Genomic DNA, 21,263 nt, shown 5'->3' on the forward strand with positions numbered 1-21,263 from the left:
TCATGCCTCTGGTGGGCAATTTGGGAATAAGACAACAGTACATGTCACGAAAAGTTATTTCTGCTCTCATGTGCATTCTAAAAATCAACGCACGGGCATGCTGTTATGAAAAGTTGTTTTCTGCTGCCGTCTCATGGGCATTTTTAAAAAAACACTTAAGTATATGTCTTCACAAAAATATATTTTTCTCTCTCATCTATTGTGCATCTTGGAATCACACCAGAGTGTAAGTAATTAAATGTTCTCTGCTGCCATCTGGCGGGCATTTTAAGAATGACATTGAGTGTTTGACATGAATATTCGTTCTCTGCTATAATTATCTGGTGGGTATTTTGTGTATGACAGATAAGTGCCTGTTGGGCACGATGTTATGAAATTTTTATCTCTGCTGCCTTTTAGTGTTAATCTTGGAGTGCCTGTCATGAAAATTTTTCTGTTGCCATCTTGTGGGTATTTTGAAGATGACTCCCACAAGTAAGCCAGCATAAAAATTTATTTTCCACCCTGATATATTGTGCATCTTGAGAATTACACAGTATATAAATAATAAAAAGTTATTATCTGCTGCCATATGGTGTGCATTTTAGGATTAACACCCACTTGTTCTCATAATGAATATTCATTGTTGCGTTTGGTGTGCATTTTGGCACAAATACCACAATGTATGTCATGAAAAGATATTTCAGCTGCTATCTCATGTACATTTTACAGATGACACCCAAGGGTATGTTGTCATGAAATATTTTGTCTGCTGCCTTTCAGAATGCATCTTGGGAAAAACGAGGAGTGCATGCCATGACAAAATTGTTCCCTGATGCCATCACGTGGGCATTTTGAAAATAACGGCCAAGTGTACGTCATCATAAAATTTGTTTTCTGCTGTCATCTGGTGGGCATTTTGGGAATAAAACTCGTGTGTATGTCATCATGAAAATTCGTTTTCTGCCCTCATCCTGAGTGCATTTTGGGAATTCCACCAGAGTGTAATTAAACCAGTTATTCTCTCCTGCCATCCGGTCGGCATTTTTGACAAAGAGCCCAGTGTTTGTCATCATGAACTATTATTCTCAGCCGCCATCTGGTGGGTACTTTGGGAATAGCACCACAGATAATGTCATAAAATGTTATTTGGGCTGCAATCTCATGTGCATTCTGAAAATAAACCCAAAGGAATGTCGTTATGAAAAGTGTTTGTCTACTGCCATATCGTGTGCATCTTGGGAAAAACACAGGAGAGCATTTCATGAAGTGATTCTCCGCTGCCATCTCGTGTGCATTTTGAAAATACACTCAAGTATTTGTCTGCATAAAATATTAATTTTTACTGCCATCTGTTGGGCATTTGGGGAATAACACCACAGTGCATGTCGTAAAATGTTATTTCCGCTATCTCTTGTGCGTTAGGAAAATAAACCCAAGGGCATGTCGTTTAGAAAAGTTTTAGTTTGCTGCCATCTCATGTGCATCTTGGGAATAACACGAGACTGCATGTCATGAAGTGATTTTCTGCTGCCATTTTGTGCATATTTTGTAAATTATTTCCCGCTACCATCTTGGACATCTATGGACATCTTTGGAATAACACCCAAGTGTATGCCATCATAAAAATATTTTTTCCTCTCTCATGTATCATGTATCTTGGAATAATAGAGTGTAATTAAATGTTATTCTCTGCTGCCCTCTTGTGGGAATTTTAAGAATAACACCCGACTGTCATAATTATTCATACTCTGCTGTCATCTGGTAGGCATTTAGGGAATAACACCACAGTGAAAAGAAATATCATGAAAAGATATTTCTGCTGCTATATGTGTATGTTGAAAATAACACCCAAGGGCATGATGTTTTGAATTTTTGCCCTGATCCCATTTTTTGTGAATCTTGGGGTGAACCAGGAGTGCATGTCATGAAAAATTATTTTCTTCAGCCATCTCGTGGGCATTTCAAACATAACACCCGGGTGTAGGTCATCATGAATATTTATCCTTTGCTGCCATCCTGTAGACATTATGGGAATAACACACGAGTGTATGCCATCATGAAACTGTATTTTCTGGTCTCATATACTGTGCATCCTGTGAATATAATAGCTGAGCGTAAATAATAAAAACTTGTTTTGTGCTGCCATCTGGTGGGCATTTTGGGAATAACATCACAGTGTATATCATGAAAACTTATTTCTGCTGCTATATCTCATGTGCATTTAGAAAATAACACCTCAGGGTATATCGTTATGATTTTTTTCTCTGCTCCCATTTCGTGTGAATCTTGAGAATAACACAGTAGTGCAAGTCATGAAAATTGTTCTCTGCTACCATCTCGTGGACTTTTTGAAAATTACTTCTTGGTGTATTTCATCAACAAATATTTTCCGTTGCCATATGGTGGGAATTCTGAGAATAAAACTTTACTGTAGGTCATCATGAAAATTCATCTTCTAAACAAATCTAGCATGCATCTTGGAAATTACATGAGTAAGTAAAAACGTTATTATCTACTGCCACCTAGTGGATATTTTAGGAATAATGCCCGTGTGTTGTTATCATGAAAATTCATTCTCTGCTGCCCTTTGGTAGGCATTTTGAGACTAACACCACAGCGCAGGTCAAGAAAGTTTATTGCTGCTATCTCGTGTGCATTTAAAAAATAGCACTCTACGGTATGCCATTATAAGTTTTTTCTCTGCTGCCATTTTGAGTGAATCTTGGGAATAAAATCAGAGTACAAGTCATTAAAAATTGTTCTCTCCTGCTATCTTGTGGACATTTTGAAATTCACACCCAGGTCTATGTCATCATAAAAATTTATTGTCTGCTGTCATCGTGTGGGCATTTTGGGAATAACACCCGAGTGAAGGCCATCATGAAAATATACTTTTTGTTCTCATTTACTTTGCATCTACTGTGCACCAGAGTGGAAGTAATTAAATGATATTCTCTAATGCTATCTGGTGGGATTTTGTACATGACAGAAGAGTGCCTGTTGGGCATGACATGAAATTTTTATCTCTGCTTCCGTTTTGTGTTAATTCATGAAAAATTGTTCTCTCCTTCCATCTTGTGGACATTTTGTAAATAATACTCAGGTGTATCTCATCATAAAAATGTATTTTTCTCCCTGATATAGTATGCATCTTGGGAATTACACATAAATTAAGTAATAAAAAGTTATTCTCTGTTGTCATCTGGTGGGCATTTTACATGTATATCCTGAAATCTTATTTCTGTTGCTATATCTGTAAAAAAATAACACCCCAGGGTACGTCATCGTGAAATTTTTCTCTGCTCCCATTTTGTGTGAATCTTGAGAATAAAACAGGAGTGTAAATAATGAAAATTATTTTCCACTGCCATCCTATGGGCATTTAAAAAATTAATTCAAGGTGTATATTATCAATAAATATTTTCAGTCGGCATATGGTGCAAATTTTGGGAATAAAACCTTACTATAGGTCATCATGAAAATAGATCCTCCACCCCAATTCGGGTGCATCTTGGAAACTACACAAGAGCATAAGTAAAAAAGTTATTCTCTGCTGCTATCTGGTGGGTATTTTCGGAATAACACTCTAGTGATGCCATCATGAAAATATTTATTCTGTGCTGTCATCTGGTGGTCATTTTGGGAATAACACCCCAGTGCCTGTCAAGAAAAGTTTTTGCCACTATTTCATATGTATTTAAAAAATAACACCCCAGGGTATGTCGTTATAATTTTTTTCTCTGCACCCATTTTTAATGACTCTTGGGATAAAAATTAGAGTATACGTCATAAAAAGTTGTTCTTTGCCATCTCTTGGACATTTCGATAACACCCAGGTGCATGTCATCATAAAATTTTTTTTCTGCTGCCATCTTGTGGGCATTTTGGGAACAACATCTGTGTAGCTCGTCATGAACGTTCATTTCTGCCGCCATCTCGTGGTAATGTCGGAAATAACTCCATATCGCATGTCAGAAACAGTTATTTCTTCTGCTATCTCATGCAGTTAGAAAATAATACCTAAGGGCATGTCGTTGAGCACAGTTTCTTCAGTGGCCTTTTCGTGTGCATCCTGAGATGCACACGAAACACAGGCCTGTATGTCATGAAAATTTATTCCCTGCTGCCATCTTACATGCATTTTGAAAATAATACACAAATATGTCATTATAATATTTTTTCTGCTTCCATCTGGTGGGCATTTTAGAAATAACACTCAAGTGTAGGTTATCATGAATATTCATTTTCTGTCCCATCTTTGTGCATCTTTGGAATAACACCAGAGCGTAAGCAATAGCTATTCTGTACTGCCATCTGGTGTATATTTTAGTAAAAATACCTGTTTGTCATCATGAATATTCATGCTCTTCTGCCATCTGGTGGGCATTTAGGGAAGAAGACCATAGCACATGTCACAAAGAATTATTTCAGCTGCTATCCTGTGTGTATTTTGAAAATCATTCCTAAGGGTGTGTCGTTATGAAAAGTTGTTGTCCGCTGCCATTTCGTGTGCATCTTTGGAAAAACACGGAAGTGTATTTTATGAAAATTATTCTCTGCTGCCATCTAGTGGCCGTTATCATAAAAATGTATTTTCTGCTGCGATCCTGTGGGCATTTGGGGAATAGAACCCGAGTGTATGCCATCATGAAAATATATTTTCTGTTCTTATCTACTGTGCATCTTGGAATAACACAATAGTGGAAGTAATTAAATGTTATTCCCTGTTGCAATCTGGTGGGAATTTTGTGTATGACAGAAGAGTACCCGTTGGGCATGAAATTTCGGAACTTTTATCCCAGCTTGTTTTTTGTGTTAAACTTAGGATGAACACAGGAATGCATTGAATGTCAGGAAAAATTGTTCTCTCCTGCCATCTCATGGGCATTTTGAAAATAATGCCCACGTGTATGTCATCATAAAAATTTATTTTCCACCCTGATATAGTGTGCCTCTTAGGAATTACACATAAATTAACAAAATGGTATTCTCTGCTGCCATCTGGTGGGAATTTTGGGAATTACACCACAGCTCATGTCATGAATAGTTATTTCTGCTGCTTTCTCTTGTGTGTTTTATAAATAACACCCAAGGGCAAGTCCTCATGAAAAGGTTTTGTCTGATGCCACTTTGTGTGCATCTTAAGAAAAACAAGAAGTGAAAAATTGCTCTCTGCTGTCACATTGAGGGCATTTTGAAAACAACACCCAGGTGTACGTCATCATAAAAATTTATTTTCTGCTGTCATCTGGCGGGAAATTTGGGAATAAAACCCAAGTTAGGTCACCATGAATATCCATTTGTGACCCAATCTTGTGTGCAAGATTGGGAATTACACTAGAGTGTAAGTAAAATAGATTTTCTTTGATGTCATCTGGTGGGTATTTTTGTCATCATTATTAACCATTCTCTGCTACCAACGGTGGTTATTTGGGAATAACACCACAGTGCAGATCAACAGAAGTTATTTCTGATTCCATATCCTGTGCACTTTGAAAATAACCCGAGTTCCTATCTTTAGGAAAAGTATCTGTCTGCTATTTTATGCATCTTGGGAAAAAACACAAGAATGTTTTTATCTGCTGTCCCCTCGTGGGCATTTTCAATATAACACCCAAGTGTATGTCATCATTAAAATTTATTTCCTGCTGTCCTCTGGTGGGTATATTGGGAAGAACACTAGAATGCATGTAATAAAAAAAGTTACTCTTTGCTGTCATCTGGTGGACATTTTTGAAATAAAATTTGGTGTAGGTCATGAATTTTCATTATCTGCCTTCGTCTAGTGTGCATCTTGAGAATAACACCAGAGTGTAAATAATAAAATTTATTCTTCCTGTCATCTGGTGGGCATTTTGGGAGTTACACCACGGTGCAGGTCATGAAAAGTTATTTCTGCTGCTATCTCGTGGGCATTTCGAAAATAACACACAAGGGCATGACATAACGAAAACTTTGTCTGCTGCCATATAGAGTGCATTTTGGGAATAACACCATGTACAAGTCATGAAAAGTTATTTCTGCTGCCAAATCTGGGTTTTTTGAAAAAAAAAAAAACCTCACAAGTGTATGTCGTAATAAAAATTTATTTCCTGTCCTCGTGTAGTGTGCATTCTGTGAATAAAACGAGTGTAATACAATTTATTCTTTGCTGCCATCCTGTGGGTATTTTAGGAATGACACCAGAGAGTTTTACCATGAATATTCATTCTCTGCTACCATCTGGTGGGAATTTTGGGAATAACACCACAGCGCATGTCATGAAAAGTTATTTCTACTGCTTTCTCCTATGCATTTTATTAACACCGTAGAGCAAGTCGTTGTGAAATGATTTTCTGCTGCAATTCTGTGTGCATCTTGGGAAGAACACAAGCCTGCATGTCCTGGATACTATACTGCCATCTCGTGGACATGTTGAAAATTACACCCAAGGTCAATCCATCATGAAAATACATTTTCTGCTGCCATCTGGTAGGCTTTTGGGGAAAAACTCCAAAGTGTAGGTCATCTTGAATATTCATTCTTTCCTGCCATCAGGTGGACATTTTGCGAATAACACCACAGTCCAAGTCATGCAAAGTTATTTCTGCTGCTATCTCATATGCATTTTGAAATTAACACACACGGTCATGTCCTTACAAAATGGTTTTGTCTGCTGCCATTTTGTGTGCTTCTTTGGTAAAACACAGAATTGCATGTCATAAATAGTTATTCTCTGCTGCCATCCTGTGGACATTTGGCGAATAACAGCAGAGCGTATGTAATAAAAAGTTATTCACTGCTGCCATCTGGTGGGCATTTTAGGATTAACACCTAAGTGATTGTCATGAAAATTCTTTAACGCTGTCGTATGTTGTGCATTTTGAGAATAACACCACCTGCATGAGATCAAATGTTATTTCTGCGGCTATATAATATGCATTTTGAAATAAAATCCAAGGGTATGTCATTATAAACGGTTTTCTCTGCTGGCATTTCTTGTGCATCTTGAGAATCACAAAAGAGTGCATGTCATGAAAAGTTATTCTCTGCTACTATGTCATGGGTAGTAGGAATAAAGTAACATAGCAGTAGAGTATAATATTCATGACATGCAGGCCTGTGTTCTTCCCAAGTGTATGTCATCACAAAAATTTTTCTGCTGCTATGTGGTGGGCATTTTAGAAATAATATCTGACTGTAGGTCACCATGAAAATGTATTTTCTGCCTTCAACTAATGTGAATTTTGAGAATAACATCATAATGTAAGTAATAAAATTTATTCTTTGCTGCCATCTGGTAGGTATTTTAGGAATCACACCCAAACATTTGTCATCCTGAATAGTCATTTTCTGCTGCTATCTGTTGGGCATTTTGAGAAAACCACAGTGCAGGTCATGAAAAGTTATTTCTGCTGCTGTCTGGTGTGCATTTTGAAAATAACGCTCAGGGGACCGTTCTTATGAAAAGTTTTTCACTGCCACTATTTCATGTGCTGCCATCGATGAGTATTTTTGTCTTTGGGAAAAACACAGGAATGCATGTCATAAAAGTTTTTCTCTACTGCCCTCTCTTGGTCATTTTGAAAATAACACTCAAGTGTATGTTATAAATTTTTTTTTTCTGCCGCCATTTGGTGGGCATTTTGGGAATAACACCTGAGTGTAGGTAACCATGAAAATTTATTTTCTGCCCCCATCTTATATGTATCTTGGGAGTAACAACAGAATGTATGTAATAAAGTTTGTCTTGTTGCTATCTTGTGGGTATTTTGGGAGTAACACCACAGTGCATGTCATAAAATGTTATTTCTGCTATCTCATGTACATTTTGAAAATAACACCCATGGGAGTGTTGCTATGAAAATTTTTGTCTGCTGCCATTTCATGTGCATCTTGGGAAACACAGGAAAGCTAGTCATGAAAAATATTCCCTGCTGCTATCCCATGGGTATTTTGAAAATAATACACAAGTACATATTATAAAATTATTTACTGCTGCCATCTGGTGGGCATTTTGGGAATAACACCCAAGTGTAGGTAGTCACAAATACTTAATTTCTGCCTCTATCTCGTGTGCATCTTGAGAATAACACCAGAGTGCATGTAATAAAAAGTTACTCTCCACTGACATTTGGTGGGCATTTTGAAAATAACAGAAGAATGTGTGTCATAAATAATTATTCTTTGTTGCCAATCGTGTGCATCTTTAAAATAACACCCAAGTTATGGAATGATAAAAACTTATTCTCTGCTGACATCTCGTTTTGCCTTTTGAAATAACACCCAAGTGTATGTCATCATAAAATTTATTTTTTGCTGCCATTGTGTGTGCATCTTGGGAATAACACAAGAGTGTATGTTATAAAAATTAATATTCTGCTGCCATCTCGTGGGCATCTCTTGAATAATCCTCCAGGGTATGTCATCATGAAAGTTATTCTTCGCTGCCTTTGCATGGGCATCTCAGGCATAGCACCTGAGTGTAGGCAATCATGAATTTTTATTGTCTTCCTCCATCTCGTGTGCATCTTGGGAATAACACCAGAGTGCATGTAATGAGAAATTATTCTCTTCTGCCATCTGGTGTGCATTTGGGGGATAATACCCGAGTACACGTAATCACAAAAAGTTATTCTCTGTTGCCATCTTGTGAGCATATCGAGAATAACACCCAAGTATATTCTTTTCTGTTATTTTGTGTGCTGTTGAAAAATAATATCCGAAAAAAAATAACACTCGAGTTTATGTCATAAAAAGTTATTCTCTAGTATTGTTTTGTGGGCTTCTCCTGAATAACGCTTGAGTTTATGTCATTATGAAAAGTTATTCTCTGGTACTGTCTTGTGTGCATCCTGGGAATAAAAACGCATGTATGTCATGAAAAGTTATTCTCTGTTGAAATCTCATGGGTATTTTGGAAATAACACCAGAGTGTGTGTAAGAAAAATTTGTTCTCTGCTGCTGTCTTGTGTGCATTTTGGGAAGGACAGTCATGTGTACATTACCATGAATAGTTATTCTCTGGGGCCATCTGATGGGCTTTAGAAATAACACCTGAGTGGTTATCATTATGGATATTCATTTTCTGCTTCCATGCAATGGTAATTTTGGGAGTAATGCCACAGTGCATGTCATGAAAATATATTTAAGATGCTATCCCATGTGCACTTTACTAATAACATCCAACGGTATGTCATCATAAAATGTTTTTGTCTCTTGCCTATTCGTGTGCATCTTGTTAAATTCAAGGATTGCACGTCTTGAAAAATTGTTTCTGCTACTATCTTGTGGGCACATTGAAAGTAATATCCAGGTGTATTTCATCATAATTTATTTTCTGCTGCTATATGGTGTGAATTTTGGGAATAAAATCCGAGTGTAGTTCAGATGCAAATTTGTTTTCTGCACAAGAGTGTGCATCTCGACAGTTACACCGGAAAGTAAGAAAAAAAAAGTTATTCTGTGCCGCCATCTGGTAAGCATGTTAGGAATAACACCAGGGTTTTGTCATCATGAATATTCATTCTATTCTGCCATCTGGTGGGCATTTTGGGAGTAACATCAGAGCATAAGTAATAAAAAATTTATTCTCTGCTGCCATCTAGTGTGCATTTAGGAAATAACAGTAGATGGTAAGTAATTGAAAATTATTTTTTTGCTGTCTTCTGTTGGGCACTTAAGGATTAAACCACCATTGTTTGTAGTCATGATTATCTATCTTTTGCTGCCGTCCTGTGGGAATTTTGGGAATAACACTACAGGGCATAGCATGAAAACTCAGTTCTGCTGCTATCTTGTATGTACTTGTAAAATCACACCCAAGGGCATGGTGTTATGAAATTTTTCTCTGCTCCCATTTTGTATGAATCCTGGGGACAACATAGGAATGCAGGTTATGAAAAATTTCCTCTGCTGCCGTCTCATGTGCATTTAAAAATAACACCCAAGGGCATCTTGTTTTGATATTTTTCTTTGCTCCCACTTCGTGTGAAACTTTGGAACAACACAGAAGTGCATGTCATGAAAATTATCCTTGTAGGCATTTTGAAAATTTCATCTAGTTGTATGTCATCAAAAAATTTATTTTCTTATACCATCTAGTGGGCATTTGGGGGATAAAACGTTAGCATAGGTCGTCATGAAAATTCATCTTCTGCCCCAATCTTGTGTACAATCTTGGGGGGAATTACACAACAGTGTAAGTAAAAAAGTTATTCTCCGCTGCCATCTGGTGGGCATTTTGCAAAGAAGATCACAGCACATGTCATGAAGAATAACTTCAGCTTCTATTTCGTGTGCATTTTGAAAATGATACCTAAGGGCAAGTCGTTGTGAAAAGTTACTATCCGTGGCCATTTCATGTGCATCTTGGGAAAACCAGGGAAGTGCATGTCATGAAAAACTATCTTCTGCTGCCACTTCATGCCATTTTGAAAATTACAAACTAGTGTATGTCACCATAAAAATAATTTTATGCTGCCATCCTGTGGGCATTTTTTGGAATAACAGCCCAGTGTATGCCATCATGATGATATATTTTCTGCTCTCATCTACTTTGTATCTTGGAATAACCAGAGTGGAAGTAATAAAAAAAATTACTCTCTGCTGCCATCTGGTGGGCATTTTAGGAAGAACACCCTAGTGTAGGTCACCACGAATATTCATTCTCTGCTGCGATCTGGTCTGCATTTTGGCAGTAACACCACAGTGCATGTCATGAAAACTTACATCTGCTGCTGTCTTGTGTGCATATAAAAAATAACACTGAAGGGCATGTTGTTTAGAATTTTCAATCCTCTCTCATTTTGTGTGAATATTGGGAATAACGCAGGACTGCATTTCATGAAAAATTATTATCTGCTGCCATCTCGTGGGCTTTTCAAAAATAACACCCTGGTGTATGTCATTAGAAAAAATTTTTTTTCTGCCTCCATCTACTGGGAATTTTAGGAATAACATCGGAGTGTTGGACATCATCAAAATCATTTTCTGCCACCATGTAGTATTCATCTTGAGAATAACATTAGAGTACAATTTAGAAAAAGGCATTTTCTTCTGCCATCTGGTGGACATTTTGGGAATAGCATTCAAGTGTATATCCTCAGAAAAAGTTATTCTGTGCTGTCATCCAGGGCATCACTTGAGTAACACTTGAATGTATGTTATCGTAAAAAGTTATTATTTGTCGCCATTCATTGTGTATCCTATGAATAACTGATGAGTGTATGTCATCATGAGAAGTTATCTTTTTGCGGGCCAGTCCAGGGATGCGAGACTGCCCACTCAGACCTTCGCACTGCCTGGAACCGGCCAAGGCCCGCGGTGCCTTAGCGTGGCTGGCGCCTGCTGGCCGCTGCCTCTCTGGCAGAACCCCCGCAACTCCCTTCCCCCCAGTAGGTGCGCTGCGGACACAGGCGTCTCCGGCGCCCGGGGGGCAGCAGGCGACAACCTCTCATGTCTATGGCCATAACACTCTGAACGCGCCAGATCTCGTCTGATCTCGGAAGCTAAGCAGGGTCGGGCTTGGTTAGTACTTGGATGGGAGACCGCCTGGGAATACCGGGTGCTGTAGGCTTTTGCCGCTCCCTCCTTTTGCTACCCTCCAGCCAGGGTGCTCCTGGACGTCCCTGGAGCTGCTCGCTCGCAAGCTGTCTGGAGGGTCCTGGGCAGCCGCCCGAGCCCAAGGGCGGCCCGCATGGCCGCGCGCCCCGCGCCCTCGCCGGCCCTCACCTGCTCTCCTGCAGAGAGCCGTGGGCTGTTTCCTCTGAATGCTCCATGCCCTGCCTTCCTAGGCTCCGCGGGGCCGAGCCCCAAGGGCAGAGGGCGCTGGGCAGAGGGCGAGGTCTCGTATGGAAGCGTTGCCTGGTGGTGTCGCTGGTGGCTCCGCGTGGTTTTGGGCAGGTTGGGCTCGGCCATGGCGGGGAGCGCAGGGGAGGGGTGGGTCTGGGTCAGTGCCAGGCCGGGACTTGGCAGGGCCACATCTGCCTAGGTGCCCAGGTGGCCGAGAGGATGGCGGGCCACGCCCAGGCCGGGGTCTTACCGAGCGGCCAAGACTGGGGAGGCGGGTGGCCCGGGGCCTGGGCAGTCCCAGGATGCGAGAGCGCCCACCCAGACCTTTGGCACCTCCGGCAACCAGCCAAGGCCCGGGATGAAGGGGCGAGGCGGGCGCGCACTCTCCCGGCCCCCTCCCCCGCACCGAAGCCCTGCGCACGCGCTCGGGACCTCAGAGCGCTGGTAGCCCCTGCCCGGCGAGGGGTCTGCACGGCCTCATCTCTGGGGCCGCTCTCTCGCCAGCGCCGTGGCGCGTGGGGTGACGCCTCTGGATTGGGGCGCGGGCAGCTGAGGCGAGCGCACGTCCACGCCGGCCGCGTCCATGGCTGCCGTTCCGGACCCCGCTGCTGCTCTGGCCGGTGTCGCCGAGGCCCACTGGCAGTCAAGGCGGGGCAGGGACAGGGGAGGGGACAGGGGAGGGGGGAAGCGAGGGGCGCAGTGAAGGGTGGGGGGGGCGGTCGGCAGGACGCAGTGCGTCAACTTTCTCTCCGTGTTTCCCCGACGCGTCGCAGGAGAAGGTCCCGAGTCGCCCGTCGTCCGGGGAGAGACGTGCGTGGACCCGGACTTGGCTACCCCGGGACGAGGCCCCTCGCTGACCACTTTGACTTGATTGCCGGACGGCGCTCTCCGGGGGCCAGCGTTCTCTCTTGAAGGCTGCTTCTTTAGTTAGGAATATTTCCAACATCTGTCGTCAGAGGAAGTAAATTTTTGTTAATTTTCCTTTCATTTTTTAAATGCCTATTTGGCACTATAGTGACGGCGTCCTACTGAAATGATGCCTTCTGGTTTACGTTTCATTTCACAAAACACGTTACCGTTTTAGTTTTGTTTTTGTATTATACTGTCCCTGACACATAAACAGTAATGAAGTTTATAAATAACATAAGACAATTAGAAACTGTTTTCTTGAGGTCTTTCACATGTAAAAGAGTAAAAAAAAAACAGGCTCAGTTCTAGTCCCACTTTCTGTATTAATTTTATTTTTTTCTTTTCTTTGTTTTTGTTTATGGGGAGTTTGCTAAAGGAGTTTAAAAATCAAAGTTTTAAACATGCCCAGATAAAAGCACAATAGGAAAATAGTCATGATCTCAAAAGGTAATTTTTCTGCAGTGTTTCTCTGAGTCATTCAACATTTATTATGTGTTTACAGTGTCTACACAGATAAATAAGGCAGGTCTTGGTCTTCAGATGCCTGTGAAGCAGCAGAGTCAGAAACAACCAAAAGTGAGGCTGCCGTACATCTAATGGGGTATGAGGAAAAGCAGGCTTTAGACATTTGAATCTCCCCATATGACAGTAAGAAGAGTCTTCCTTTTGCTCTCCGAAAATACTCTCCCCAAAGTGCATTTAGGCCACAGATGGAAATCCTAAGGAAAAGTCAAAGAATTATGTCTTCTGACGGGCATCATCTTTTAAGGGTCCCCTAAGATATGATGCAAGGGCATTCACAGGTCTACTGGAACCTGGGAAGTAAAGGGTCAAGATGTAGTACTCCCTGCAAAAGTGAACAATTTACAGAATGAGCAGCGGTGTTTTTATAGTTGCAGTCTGGAAGGTACTGAGCTAAAAAAAAACCCAAAAAACTAAGAAGAATCAACAAAATCCTATTACTATTGCGTCCTATCCTATACACAGTCATACAGTGTATTCTCATTTCCATTAGACATCAGACCTTAACCCCCAGCTGACTTTGTGCAACCAGAAACCATACCTGCCTCACTCGCTAGGACACCTCCAGCATCTAACACAGTGCCTGGCACATTAATAACTACTTACCACAGGAATAAAGGAGACATGAACAAGTACTACACAGTCCCATGACTTCACCAAAACCACCTGTTATCCAGAAAAAGAGCATTATTTGACTTTTTGATGAAGACGACAGTTTTGCCATCTGACTGACCAGTGTTTTTATTGTTCCATTGTATCTCTATATCTGGGGTTTCTTTATTGTCCAGGTAATAATGATCTCTATAAAATTTTTTTCTTTCTTCTTTATATGGCTTCTCTATCCACTTTGGAACTTATTTGAGGGTATTGCAGTGAATGGCAATTACTCTTCCTATGCTATAAAAGTAGCAGGTATACTGAGATTGTATTTGTATCAATGTCAAGATGTATAAAAAGTAAAAAATGTTTATTAGATGATTGCTTCGTTTTAGTGTAAAGATAATACTGTAGTTAATAGTTACTCAATAAATGTTAAATAATGCTCATCAATTCGAGGCATTTTTGATTATTATGCTTTGCCATCTCTCTTCAGGTGAATAATAGCACAAAATAAACAGATAATGCGTGCGCTAGTAAGAGGTACACCTTACTCTTTACTTAACTACTACAGCTACAGTTCCAGTTATCTACTAAGTCACAAACCACACCAAAACCCAGGGCCTAAGATCACAAAATTTGTCATTTTTTCATGACTGTGCAGATGGATTGAGTGGTTATTCTGTCAGCTTTCCCTGAGCTTACTCGGCTGGCAGGTGGGCTGAGGCTGGTCTCAGCTGAGACAGCTGGGATGGCCAGGCGCCTCTCTAGTCTTTCACTCCGGGCTCCCTCACGCACCTGGTGCTCACAGGGTGACCGTGGAAGCTATGGCACCTCTTTAGATCTGAGCTCTGGATCTCAAGTACTGTCACTCCCACCACATTCTTCCACCTCTTTCGGCCTGCCTCCTGCCCAAAGAAAGTTAGTCAAAGGAAGTCACAAGGCCAGTTAGAGGAACAGACCCCATCTCTTCAGAGGAGAGTAGCGAGGTCGTGCTGCAAGGGGTGTGAACATAGGAAGGCACGGCCCTTCGGAGGGGACCTGCAACGTCCACCATAGTCCGTCCTCTGGCCACGTCTTCTGGCCTCTGTGCACAGTTAACCCTTACTAAACACTATTTTAGTGATTTGGTTTCAATTTTTACTGTCGCTGGATTTTTGGCAGAAGTGTAAAAATAATAACTTTGTGTTATTTAAGCTGCTAGGGTTTGTGATCATTTTTTCTCTCTCTCCTGTGTACCTTACCAAGCAGTTAGAAGAAGGTAATTGTTACTTTCTAGTTCTACATGGGAATTACTTCAGTGAGGTCAGCAAGCTCATTAGGTGCACTTTCTACCTTCCAGGTCACTGCAGGCAAAAGTCACTCAGTCCACCTCTGTTCTCTAGTCTCCAGGAGCAACTTCCTCCTCACGTTTCCTGCTCACACTGTCTGCTCTCTACCCCTTCCTGCATTCACCTGCTGCCTGGCCCTGAAGACAACGCCATACATTTTGGAATTTCATTAGAGTGACGCTAATTTCTGTTAAATTTTTCTATTGCTTTGCACTTTTAGTAGCACTTTCTGTTGGAATTATCTACTGTTTTGTGCTTCCATTACTACTTACTCTTTCATTTGCCTATCTTCTTGCAGCGATCCACCACCCTAAAACTTAGGGGATTAGAATAACAACGCATTATTTTTCAGAAAGATGCACTCAGCTGGAGGATCAGCTGGGTTGTCTGACCCTCTCTGCAGACGCACTTCCGTCTCAGGCTTCTTCACTGCATGGAGTCTCGGCGTGGTGCTCCCACAGGGCAACAGCAGATGCCGTCAGGCCTCATGAATCCAAGATTTGTAAACATGTGTGAGGTCACTTCTACCACATGCTATTGGTCAGAGCAAGCACGAGGTCAGCCCACATTCAAGCGGGCAGAGGGATAAATTCAGTCCTCGATGGAAGGTGTGGCAATGTCACATGAGGAGGGGCACGGACGCAGGGAGGCATGATTCAGGAGATCACTATATAATGATCTATCACAGCTACAAACAGTATTTCATGTAAGAAAGGCACAGAAGAAACCACGACTGATAGCTAGGGTCCAGAGCTGAGGGCCAAGAAGCAGTGAGTACTTCCACATTCCAAATCAGCAGAAAGGCCTCTCAGTAACTGTAATTACCCCATCCATGGGAGCAGGAAAAGCAGGAGAGGAAAAGTGGTAACCACTGGAGCCAGGAACTGTGGGCTTAGGAGGGGCTGCTGCGGCTTTCCTCAGCCCCTTTCTAAAAGCCAGTTGAGAATCACTGGTTCTAAGAGAATCGCCTGCAGAGTCTGAGGGTGTCTGCATAAAAGGAACACTGGAAACTTATATTTTAGTGTACATCGAATTAGGACACAGGCTAGTTGAACTTCCCAAAGTGCATGTGAACTGTATATCAATGGCAGGGCAAGCAGAAAGGCTCGCTAATGGAGTCAGCTATCACTTCTGCTTCGATGAGAACATACGTTTCCAGTAGGCCAAGTGAGCAAAGCGAGAAATAGCTGGACTCGTGCCATCACAGTAACGCCGACACAAAAAGCTAATTTCTGAGTGAAAAAACCCAGTAACGCTCACCCACAGTGCTCACCACTGAATACGAGAGCTGAGGGGTGTTGGGACAGGCTAAGCAGGGCACTGGATTCCGAGGGCCCCTAAAGAACTCACACTTGTGCCTTGTCTAGAAATCCAGTATTTGAGTACCTATCAATGGCCAATCAGTGTCAGTCCAAGTATTAGTGTCAAGCAGCATGAGGAGGATGACAACAATGACCCGTGAAGCCTTCGGACTCCTGGAGAAGCTAGAACCTGGAAGACAGAGGAGGAAGCTGCAGCCCACAGGTAAACTACACTCCCACCAGGTGGAAACCAGAAAAGAGGCAACAAGCAGGCCATCTACTCTTCCCATTTCGGACCCTCTAAGGAACAGAGCTAAAAGCCAGCAGAAAAGAGGAAGTCAAGAAGCGGGTGTTTCCTTAGCTCCCTAACTCTCATGGATTCAGAGTGGCCCCCCAGTACACCACCCCTCCCCTCCACTCTGTGGTTGAGCAGGGTCTGGAAACCTTGGGCAAATGGCTGCTGGCTGTAGTGCTAACAGCTTGGGCTTGGTCTCACTGGTAATGCACAATGTGTTATTTGGGGTAGAAAGTTTCAGTTATGGGAGATGAATAAATTCTGGGTCTACTTTACATCGTGGTGCCTACAGCTAACAATACTGCATTGTACACATGTCATTTGCTAAGGGGATGAATTTTATGGTTCTCACCACACACACAAATAATCATGATAATAATAATGATAAATAAAGAGGGTGCCAGGATACTTTTATAGGTAGATGGATATGGTTATGGCATACTATATGGGTGGGGATGGCTCACAGGTGAGATCTCCAAACTCATCAAGTTGCATACATTAATCAGGTACAGCTTTTTGTATGTCAAGCATATCTTCATAAAAGTGGTTTAAAAAAATAAAACAAAATAGGAGAGAATATAATCACCCAAAGCACTAAGCACAGTGCCTGACATAGTGAATATACAATCAATGAGACAATGGTTTAACCTGAGCTCAGGACTGGGAGCTGGCCCCACAGACACCTGGCAGATGGTGCCATGGCCACTGCTCCAGCCCCCAGGCCAGTACTGCTTCTGCTGATCCCGAGCCCAAATAGAGAGACTGGCTGTAGCTGGTGCTTGCTTCTGACAGTTGGAGAAGGCAGGCTGCTCCAGACACATGATACTTTCCTCTAGCTACTTGCTATCCTCCCGTTTTTCATCCAAGTCCCTAAATTTTGGCTCCTGTAAAAACCTGGGTTTGCAGTGTGGACGTTTTGAAGTGTGAGATTTGTGTTGTCTTCGTTCCCCATCCTTGAGTCTGGAGATAAAGGTGGGAAAACTGAGCACACCATTAGCAACAATGATATCAGGTGTGCTCTGCCCTTTGCTCAGACTTCAAAGAAGCGACAGACTGCTCACCTCATTTTACACACAGCACTCTTCAAGGACACATCTTTGTGCACAAAATTAAATCTAACTGAAAGAAATCTTATTACTGAATTTTTGCTTTGCAGAAGACACTTTGGTATAAAAGTCCCTAAGAAAATGTGTTTTATAAAAGAACAAAAATGGGGTGAGAGTGTAAATGCAAAACATTTTATGGATAGAGTCTGATTTTTCTGTTACTCAGGGGGAATGAACAGACCGTACAAGTCAGATTCCAGTTTCATCTCATCGTTGCCACCAGGGTGTGTTTGGAGGACCCAGAGGGCTTGCCAGCTAGGAGGAGCTTACAGCCTTGGGGCCCACATTGGGAACACAGTGGGTGTCCCTGGTGCTCTGGGTCTTGCAAGGCCTGAGGTGATCGAGAACAGAGGAGGGGCAGGTTGAGACCTCAGAGGAAGGGAACATGAGCAAGAGTAGGCCAGTGCTCTGGCTTGAACAAGAACAGACTTAAAAGGCCAGAGGATGGCAGGGAGTAGAAGTGGGGAAGTCGCCGTTAGAAGAATCTGGTGCTGGTTGTACTCCTGTGATGGGCTGAGCCACCTTCTTCCTCCCCACCCGTCCCTATCCGCAGCTGCTTGTCCAAGTCCCACAACAAAAACCAGCTTGAGTGAGTATATGGCAAGCTGGACCATTAGGTTATGTGCAGATTTTCTTCATATAGAATGACCAAGATTCAACTCAAAGCTGCAAAGACTATTTGGATTACTCTGTCCGGGATCCTGTATGAGTGTGGTGTCCTGGATGCAGAATTGTGTTAGAATCAATCTTCAGTTTAAATATCTGTAAAATGGATATAATAATTTTCCTTCCTCATCTGACATACAGAAACAGTAGGTGAGAAGAGATATGTAAAGGACAGGAGTTATTTCAAAGTGAGCTAAGTACCAAGGATCTGGACTCTTATTTTAATGGTGAGCAGAGCCCTTAAGGCAGGGAAACGCTGTTCTCTGCTGCCATCTCGTGTGCATTTTGGGAATAGCACCAGAGTTTAGGTCCTGAAACATGATTTGTTATCCTATGCTGCCATCTAGTGTTCATTTTGGGAATAACACCTGACTATAGGTCATCAAGTGTAGGTCATTATGAATATACATTCTCTGTTGCCATCTGGTGGGCAATTTGGGAATAACATGACAGGGCTGTCCATAAAGTTGTTTCTGCCGCTTTTTCATGTTCATTTTGAAAATAACACCCAGGGCATGTCATTATGAAAAGTTTTTCTCTGCTGCCATCTCGTGGGTATTTTGAAAATGACACCCAAGTATAATTGTCGAGATGCACACAAGATGGGTGCAGAAGACGAATTTGTATCTGAACTACACTCAGATTTTATTCCCCAAATTCACACCAGATAGCAGCAGAAAATAAATTTTTATGATGAAATATACTTGGTTGTATTTTCAATGTGTCCACAAGATGGCAGCAGAAACAATATTTCAAGACACGCAATTTTTGTTTGTAACAAGAGGCTCACGAATTGACAACAGACAAAAACATTTTATGATGACATGCCCCTGAGTGTTATTTATAAAATGCGCACGGGATAACACTTAAATATTTTTTTCATAACATGCACTGTGGCCTCACTCCCCAAATTCCCACTGGATGGCAGCAGAAAACGAATATTCATGATGACAACCACTCAAGTGTTATTCCTAAAAAACCCACCAGATGGCAGTAGAAAATAGATATTTAGGGTGAATACACCTAGGTGTTATTTTCAAAATGTCCACGAGACGGCAGCAGAAAATAAGTATTCATGGTGATGTACACACGGGTATCTTCCCAAAATGCACACAAGATGGAAGCAGAGAATAACTTTTCCTGACATACACTCTGCTGTTATCACCGAAATCCCAATAAGATTTCAGCAGAGAATAACTTTTCATGACATACATGCATTTTTACTCCTAAGATGCACATGAGATGGCAGTAGAGAATAAACTCAAGTGTTATTCTCGAGAAGCCAACAAAATGATACTAGCGAATAACTTTTTATGACATACATGCGGATGTTTTTTTTTTTTTTTTTCCGGATGTTTGAACTTCATACAAGATAACAGCAAAGAATGCCTTTTCATGAGACATACACTTGGGTGTTATTCTAGATATGTCCGTGAGATGGCAGCAGAAATAAATTTTTATGATGACATATACTTGGATATTATTCCTAGAATGCACAACGGATGACAGAAGAGAATAATTTCTTGTTACATGTATTCTGGTGTTATTCCCAAGATGCACGTGAGATGGAGGCAAACAATAAATATTCATGATTACCTACATTCAGGTGCTATTCCCGAGATGCCTGAAAAGGCAGCAAAGAATAACTTTTCATGACATAACTGAGGTGTTATTCAAGAGATGCCCACAAGATGGCAGCAGAGAATAACTAAATGAGGACATACACTAGGCTGATATTACCAAAATGACCACTAGATGGCAGCAGAGAATAACTTTTCATGATGGCTCTACTCTCTGGCAGTGGTCCACCGTGACATCTCTTCAGGCACTGCCTATGGTCCGCCACTAATGATTTTTGAAGTAGGTGTTGCTAAGTCAAGGGAACCCTATAATTAAGCATAAGAGAAAACAAAATGCCATGATAAATAAATTCACATTTCTCTCAGTTGCTCATATTTTGAAATGCAGCAAGCTTAATTAGAAGAGTATGATTTGACACAGGAGCAACTATAGACATTCTGAAAATGACTCATAAGCATCTTTAACATTCTTATACTTTTATATCAATTATGTTTAAAAGCCTGATTTAGTTATTAAAAATTATTAAGTAACTTGGGTTAACCTATGTACACAATTCTGCTAAGTGTTCTACAATAAAAGCTTACGCTTGAAAAAGGCTATTTACCAAAGCCCGGTCAGGAAGGATGTCTCTAACACCTGCGGCTGAACAAACTCCTTGGCTGGGGGAGGACTGGGAACAGACTAGTTGTCCTTGTGCGGGAGCATTCCTCTCAGGCACGCATTCTGCACAACGTGGGTCTAATCCGTGCCTTCTCACCATTAGCTATGGTCCGCTTGGCCTGGAAAAGGTGCAAGGTAAGAGTATTGGAGGGTGGGGCCAGTGTGAGGTTGAGGGTAGTGTTGAGAGCCGGTGATGAGGCGCTAAGGGGTTGGTCCTGGGGCGATACACCAATCACACTCATGAGATCTAGTGTGAGCTCAAATTGTGTATGCACTGCGTTTTCAGAAAGCCGGAAGAAGGTTCTTGAGGCTTCCAGTGGCGCCATTGTGTGAGGCAGTCCTTGTATCTCAACAGCCCCTGGGAGCTGCACCACGGACCTGTTGAAAAGAGAAAGTGAGGAGAAGCGTCCCAAATCCAAATGTCCCAAATCTGGACAGGAGTGCCAAGTGTGGGGAGAGGTGCTGTCTGTCTTCAAATGACACAGCAGAGGACATGGCTCGGTGAGGAAAATTATTTATTTTTAAGTCTGTGGTGTAGCAT

General features: G+C 41.7%; 1 non-coding gene across 1 annotated transcript; it reads left to right on the top strand.

The window, feature by feature from the left end:
• The first annotated feature begins 11,420 nt into the window (after positions 1 to 11,420).
• Positions 11,421 to 11,539, top strand: LOC111735486. Its single transcript, XR_002778806.1, has one exon. It is a non-coding gene; the product is annotated as a 5S ribosomal RNA (ribosomal RNA).
• Positions 11,540 to 21,263: the final 9,724 nt, after the last annotated feature.

Source organism: Pteropus vampyrus, unplaced genomic scaffold (genome assembly GCF_000151845.1).
Source record: "Pteropus vampyrus isolate Shadow unplaced genomic scaffold, Pvam_2.0 Scaffold1000001955, whole genome shotgun sequence".
NCBI classification, from domain to species: domain Eukaryota; kingdom Metazoa; phylum Chordata; class Mammalia; order Chiroptera; family Pteropodidae; genus Pteropus; species Pteropus vampyrus.